At 32.3% G+C, this 7,920-nt stretch overlaps 1 protein-coding gene across 3 annotated transcripts in view; it reads left to right on the top strand.

Annotated features, from left to right (window-relative positions):
- The window catches only part of LOC117174442 (5-hydroxytryptamine receptor-like), a 554,399-nt gene that overhangs the window by 231,740 nt on the left and 314,739 nt on the right, over positions 1-7,920 (top strand). The window lies entirely within an intron of this gene.

Raw genomic sequence — 7,920 nt, forward strand, 5'->3', positions numbered from 1 at the left:
ATTCTGGGTACAGCACATAGAGTTGCAAATGGAAGAGACCCTCTTCTTAAAATGGTCAGGAATCACGAAGAAGTGGGCAAAGGAGAATTTCTATACAAAGCAACGGTGGAGGCTGCTGAAACAGTCGGACTTGACTTCAGTATTAGGGGTGAGCAAAATGCATCAAATCTAACCTACCTCGAGTATCTATCCTCGATAAGAGGATGATAGTTGCAGGGCGTGCCATGCACACCCCGAGCATTTAGCTCACATACTATCTAGTTGTCCAACACACGCGGGAACAACCTACGTTCAAAGGCACAATGCGGCACTAAGAGTGCTTTATGACCATCTCTGTCACTCCTATGGCATTCACCTTAATATGGCTACTCTAAATGCTCCTAGGGAAATTGAGTCAATTGTGGAGAATGGGAAGTGCCGTATATACTGGAACTTTATATTCTCGACAATTGTTTCTGTTGCTCACTTGAGGCCTGACATGGTTCTTCTTGACTTCGAGAAGCGAACCATGTTCGTTATCGAATTTTCGGCACCAGCTGACAAAAACATCATAGCCAAGGAGAATGAAAAGAAAGAGAGGTAACGACACCTTACAAGGGAGCTGCAACGATTGTACCCGGAATATTCTGTTAAACTGATCGTCCTTATCATCGGCGCTCTTGGAGGTGCCAAGCTTTCACTTGCTAATAGCCTAAAAAGCATCCCTGCGTGTCAACAATATGTTAGAACACTTGCGGGAAAAATGCAGAAGGCGGTTGTCCTTGGGTCACTCCGTGTTCTTAGGGTGCACGAGGCTTTTGCTGGATCGTCGTATTGATTCCTTTACAGACTGTAACCACCTATCTCACGGTTGTGAGACGTGGTTGTGTCTGAAATTTTACCGCGATTTTTTTATTGAAACTTATAGTACTTATGTCCCAAAAAAATCCTACTGAAGTACGAATAATGACTGAAGTTTAAAAAAAAAGTATAAAATATATTCTGCTGATGAAGATCATTTTCAGGACAGAAATACTAGAAAATTCCAAAAAAATTTTCGTAAAATTCTAAATTCGTAAGTATTAGAAAAGATTCATTTAATACTTAATAAAATTCTCACAAGTCCTCATGTGATTTATAATTACATAAAAAGGCAAATAAAACTAGAAAAAAATTCCCAATTCATTTTTCTTCAAATTTCGATAGTTCCAAATTTATGTTTTAAAACAATTTAAAAAAAGTTCTGCCGTGAAGAATTATTTTTCGCACGACGGTACTGTGAAATCTCTACTTAAATCGTTTGAAATTCTTATAAGTGCTTATAGAAATTATAATCCACAAAATTTTTCAGTAAATTCGTGTAAAGTACCTAAATCGTGAAATTCTTGTCCTAGTTTTTTCAAAATAGGCCAGTATATAAGTGAAACTTCATTTGGTATTCCATAAGTACTTTTTTTTTCTTGTGCAATTTAGATTTAGAGTCATTTTCATCGTAAAAATGTGATAATAAGTCATTCTTTAAAAAAAACTAGAGAAGATTTTGGGGAATCGAATATGCGGATGATAAAAAACCAATCTGTGGTTACGATTCGTTGCGAACGAAAGAAATGAAGACACCGAAAAAAGAAAATTGTACCGAAATAAAAGAGACTAAGGTCTTTGAGCTTGAAAAAAAATATCATCTAATTTACTTAATTCTATTTTCTTCTTGAAAGGATAGAGCTCGCTTGCAACTTGACGCAGAAGCCTATTTATTTGATCAGGCAGAAGAGAATAAATTAGGAATCAAACAAAAATGATATTAAAGAGGCAGAGCAGAGGTAAAAAATGTAAAGGAACTGTCTTTTTCAGCAATTCTGTCATCGGTGAGCTAACAAAAATTTAATGTGGATTCCGAGATTTGGATAGGCCTATTGAATATAAATGACCATTAGTCAATATCCTTTTTCGATATAAAATTGTCACTATACGTCTGATCTTTCTTTTACTCAAAATACTTATCCAAAATTAACTCTGTGTTTCGATAATTCCCAGAAAAGAATATTTTAATATTTCGTGAATATTTTAGCTAAAATTAATATAATCTTTAATGATAAAAAATAATGACATTCAACTATAAACTACTTATTATCGTTTACTCATTGAATTCGGTACTTTTTTCATATCGATTCTGGTAAATAAACTCAACCCGAGCATAACCACTAGAAATGGCACTTTTTTAGAACGAGTTATGCACTGGACAGACAATGGGTCCAATTATCCGGGTAATCCATTTCAAGTCTGACTTCTGCCATCTCGTAAACTTATGTGGACCCTCGAGGTTTCTAGCTTGAATAAAATCAACAGCGCTAAAGCTGTTTTCCCTTTCACGTAATGCTGAGCTCCTTCGCTGACAGGTCTGACCTTAATTATTGTCACCACAATATATCCTAATGGTAAATGTAACAGACAAAGAGTTAGAAAATTAAGATGGAAATTTGAGATAAAAATTTGAGATTTCATTATTATTATATACTGAAATAAATACCTGTTAGTTATTATGCGGGATTACTGAACGGTGATTAGATCAATCAACCTAATTTTACAGGAGATGGCAAAAAAACCTTTATAGAGCAACAATTGAGAGCATCCGCATGGAAGGGGCCCTCATGGCCGGTTCTAGTGAAGGCTAATATTAGGACCTATACTTAAATCTGTTGCACTATACTCAAGCTCCGAAAATAATAAAAAGTATTTCACACTCGAAAAGAAAATTATAGCTCGTGTGCTTTTTATATTCGCCAACTTTAGATGTGTCTCCCTTAAAACGCGCTTTTTCGAACTTACTAAGAAATATTGAATCCGAGGAAATACGTCTCTTTGGTCTATTTTCTCTATACCAAAGATTTGATTACTAATACTTTTTTCAAAACCGGAGAAACGTTTCACCATATTAATTAGATCTATTCTTCGACGCAATACTTACTTATTTAAACTAAGTATATAATTCATCTATTTGTGGATCAAGTAATTTAGGTTTCTTTAAGTGAAAGAAATATTATTTTTGGTTAAATAATTGTTTATAAAATTAAAAGTATATTGTGAAAAAGTAAATATTGATCTCATCTTTCTTTGATTTAGCTGATTTTGAGTTTCTTTATTATGTCCCGATTCTATCATTTCACTTCACCATTTTGTTGGGGGAAAAAGGGTGTTGCGTGAAAGATTGAAATCCCACAGTTATTTCTTATATATCCGATGTTAAGATTTGGCACGTTTATTGTAATTAAGTATTTGTATACAGTTACATATATTGTGAGAAAGCAAATATTAATCTTGTTTCATTGAAATAAACAATCCGAAATTAAATAGTTCGAACAAATGTTGGTTCGAACAAAGGAAATACTTTTTTTAAATAAATAAATTTGCATTTTGTTAAAATAAGTATTTTTTAATTTAAGTCATTGCATATTTTTTTTACTTGTACACTTTTTTTTAGTGATTACAACATTTTTTTAAATGAAATTTTTAGCGAACCCATTGATAGAAACATTTAGTTATTTTATGTACAAGAAATGTTTCATTTTAAATAAATATTTGTTTGGATAGTAAATTTCGGATTTGCAATTTTCAGTAGTTCAGGAAAAAATTCCTCTAAGTACCGCAGAGTTTATTATTTCATTAGACAAACTAGTGCTTGTATTACCCTTACACTGGTTCGAGAACGCACTCGCTTTATGGGGACCTGTCAGAACCCCCGCTGCTGTTAACGGTACAGTACAGATTGACCCTGTCACAGGTTCGCGCACGATAGTGATATTCTACGTTGGGACATTAAAGTAAATTCTGGATCCCGAGTAATTAGTCACATACATTCATTCCCTTGCTTGGTTCATTAAAGTGTCTTGACAATTATTTATTTCTATTTTTTTCGTTGCATCTGTGCGATTTCAAATTGTTTATTATCATCACTTATTAACGTCCTTTTACTAATATCCTGTATATTATAATTTGGAATTATAACTTCATGAACAAGAATTATTAAACAGAAAATCCTAACCCTTTATCAACCTCTCCTTCCTCTCTTGCTTCTTCTTTTGCGTTTTTATTTTCTGGGATTCTATTTTCCTGTTTCGTCATTTCTTACATTATGTGGTGTACTATTGTATGTCGTCAGGTACTCAAGTATACAGTCTTTTCCGTTTTTTCTTTCGATTTGGCTGATTTTGAGTTTCTTCAGAATGCTTCGATTCTACCGTTCCACTTCACCATTTTTTTAGGGGGAAAAGGGTGTTGTGTGAAAGATTGTAATACCACAGTTATTGCAAGAGGACTTAAATTCCTCGCTAATAAACTATTTTACATTGTCTGCAATAATAGAGACTGGATAACGCAGAAGGCTGAAGATTTCCTTAAGTAGTTTAATAATTACAGTGCTAATAAACACTCGACAAAGTTTGATATCTTTGCATCTACTATCCCCTATTACGAAGACATAGTCATTACTAGGTAACGGGCATAAAAGGTCCATTGCAGCATCTATCCAACCGAGGTGCCACTGGGCTGCAATTATGATTCTACTACCTTTCAGTAATATATTCCCATAACAGCACAATTCATTTTGGAATGACTTGTACGATTTGATAGATTCACCCCAGATATTGTTGTTTAGTCCTTGCTAACTTTTGAAATTTCCAGATCCTTGTCGGAAAATTTCGTAATATCTTTGAGTGCGATGACTATTAGTTTAAAGTTTTGATCCACTTGACATACGTGAAGCTCATCCTTCTGTGGGTGAATATAATTTGAGAGTTGGCATGATCTTGAAAGTGGGTCTGCGAAAGTCATCTTGCCTGGTTGATATATAACTCGGTATTTATAGGAATGCATCATTAAAACTAGCCTTCCTGTTCTTTCGATGGCTCTTGGATCCTTGGAATCTATTTTTAATAGAATGCTCTGAGAACAACTGGATTCGCACTTGCGATCACCTGGGTTTTATCATTGACGTCGTAATATCCTAGCTTTTGAATATTAGCCAGAGCCCTTTTGAGTTTCACAAATGTCTGATCTTGTTCTTGAGTCTAGTATATCTTTAGAATTGCAGTTTCTCCAATTTTATTGCGCTGCAGAACTTAAAGTGGCTCAGTTACTTTTGCTGAATGTGGAATTCCCTATAAAGCTTACCAGACCTGAAAAGCTCGGTAACACTTCTATTGTAGTAGGGACTCTAACGCTGTTGATGGATTAAATAAACTTCCCCAAGAGTTTTACTCCATTGGATGTTTACTCGTTTTAAAGGATCTTTGTTTTTTTAAGCCCATTTGTACATTGATCCCCAATCAATAGAACATCGTACAAGGCAAGAACCCGCAGAAATTTGTTTCACCTTTGATTGTGTCCTTCCTCATCTCTCTCAAATACTAGCATATCGTCATGGAATTGACTTTGCCTTCACAATTGTCTAACATCCATTCTAGCTTGTTTAGAAAATTTCTTAGACACAGGAGATACCGAACATTCATCTCTTGCATCTATTAAGTCCTATTGGTGCTATGATAGTAGTAATATGTCTAGACTCAGAATGTATTTTTATTTGGCGGAATGTGCCCGAGTCGAAATATAGGCCCTACTTTGACCTTTCTAGTGGAAGTATTATCCCTACTTTGCGGCTGTTCATTCTACTAGCACCTACGTAGCCACTCCTACAGATATTTTCATTCTATTTGGCTTCTGTATCAGCTTCAGCCCCTGCATTGAAGGTCTTGCCTCTATATTCTTGAGTTTTGCTTATGTCTCCTTTGATACTCCATATTCTCAGTAGAATTTTTAAATTTTCTTTTAACGCTCTTATATTTTAATGCACAAAATATGTGGCGTCGTTGTCTCGACGCCTGCCTCCTCGTGACAGATACTTTATTGTATTCTCTAAAATTATATCATCACAGTTCGTGAAAGCAATAGTTAAATTGGTTTTAAATAATAAATATTAAAGTGATAACATCGAAATGGGTTCAAGAGGAAAGAAGATTACCCTAATGTGGTGGCTGCAAGCAAGAGGAAAAATGTAAACCAGCGCTAAGATTTTAAAGATAGTTTTAAAGAACGCAGATCCAAAACCCCCCACAAAAGGTATCAAACACACGAGAAGAAATGTCAAAAGAAAAAGGTAAGAAAGATACAAATCTTTTGTATTGAGTTTTTTCTGTACCACAAAAGTAAGTCCAAATTAGTTACCTCAGATTCTGAAGAAATAGATTTTCCTTTCACGCAATTTCCTTTTGAATTGAGGAATCACGAAATTGAATGATTTCAGTTTGAAAATATAGAAAATAAGGCAATGTCAAAACCTTAAAAATTGAATATTTTAAGATTAGTTCATTGGAAATTATTTATAATTAAAAGCGTTAAGAATTGCAAACTTTTGAATTTGAACAAATATAAATTCAAAGCGATCAATATTTGACAATTTTCTATTGAAAACGAAATTGAATCATTCAAAGTTGAAGCTTCTGAAATTCTAGAATTTAAAATTGTTATTACAAAACAGAATTATAATTTGACCTTTAAGCTAATTAGGCGAATTGTTATAACATCAAATAATGAATTTAATTATACTAAACAAACATTCAAACTAAATAATAATTTTAGATGGGAAATATTAGAAGTAAAAAAATCTACTCGAGAACCTTGAAACTTAAAGAATTCGAACTTTATTTTAATCTGACAAAATTTATATTCACCAAAAATTGTGATATTAAAACTTTTTTTTTAATTAAAGCCTCTAAAATTTCAATTATTTGTGCTTAATTGAAACACATAAAAACTAATAATTTTATTAATCGCTAATTAAACTTTCCCAAATTCAACCAATTTTCTTGAAATTTAAAAATCATGAAAAAAAGTATAATTTCCTTTCAAAAACAACATATTTCCCTCTCGAGAAATTCTGCGATTTCAAGTGTAGGTCCCTGCTGATTTCAAATGGATTCGGTCAACGATCATTGTTTTTCGTACGTTATTCTCCAAAAAACCGACGTTGATTACAGTTGACTTCTAACTACTCTTAATAAGATCACCGATGATTACAAATATTTTGACATATTCTTCAATTTCCCTTTGCGCTCTACACGTTTTTAAAGATTCCAAATTATTTTAAATGATTCTAAAAAATTTCAAGAAATTTCAAAAATTCTATGTATTATAGTGTAATTACAAAATAAGTTGAAGTGTTTAAAAGGATTTTAATGCATTTCAAAATAATTTAACGGTATTTAACAATTCTTTTGAATTAAAAAGATTAAAGTTTATGAATGAATTTCAAAAGATTTCAAGTAATTTTAAAGAATTTTAAAAGACTTTGGAAGAATTCTAAAAAGTATAAGAATTTTCAAAAGATTTTAAAGACTTTAAATTACTTTTTATGAGTTCAAGAGATTTTTAGCCATTTTGAGGGATTTTCTAGCATTCCAATCGTTTTAATATAGTTTACAAATTTTAATAATTTTTCAAAAAATGAAACGAGTTTAAGGATCTTCATGTGATTTAAACATATTTTTATGTGTTTAAAGAGATCTTTAGGAGTTTCAAGGGATTTAACGGGAGTTATTTTATTTAAAATTTGTTTAAGCTTATAATCGAATTCAAAAGTGAAAATATATATAGAATTTTTTTTAATCTTTTAAAATAACTCGAAATATTTTTGGATTAAGTTTAAATCTTTATTAAGCACATAAAATATACAGTAATAATTTGTAATATTTCTAAAATCTAAAATCTTAGTACACATATTTTTATAAGCGTTGCAATATTTTTTACAGAATGGGTCACAAAAATTTGCAGATGGCCTTGCAAAGCTGTACGTTATACGAGGGTGGATTGATAAGTTTCCGGCCTGACCAAGAAAAACAACGTTTTTAAGAATTTTTTTTTTTTATTTCTCAACATAATCTCCTCCAAGGC

This window comes from Belonocnema kinseyi, chromosome 6 (assembly GCF_010883055.1).
Source record: "Belonocnema kinseyi isolate 2016_QV_RU_SX_M_011 chromosome 6, B_treatae_v1, whole genome shotgun sequence".
NCBI lineage: Eukaryota > Metazoa > Arthropoda > Insecta > Hymenoptera > Cynipidae > Belonocnema > Belonocnema kinseyi.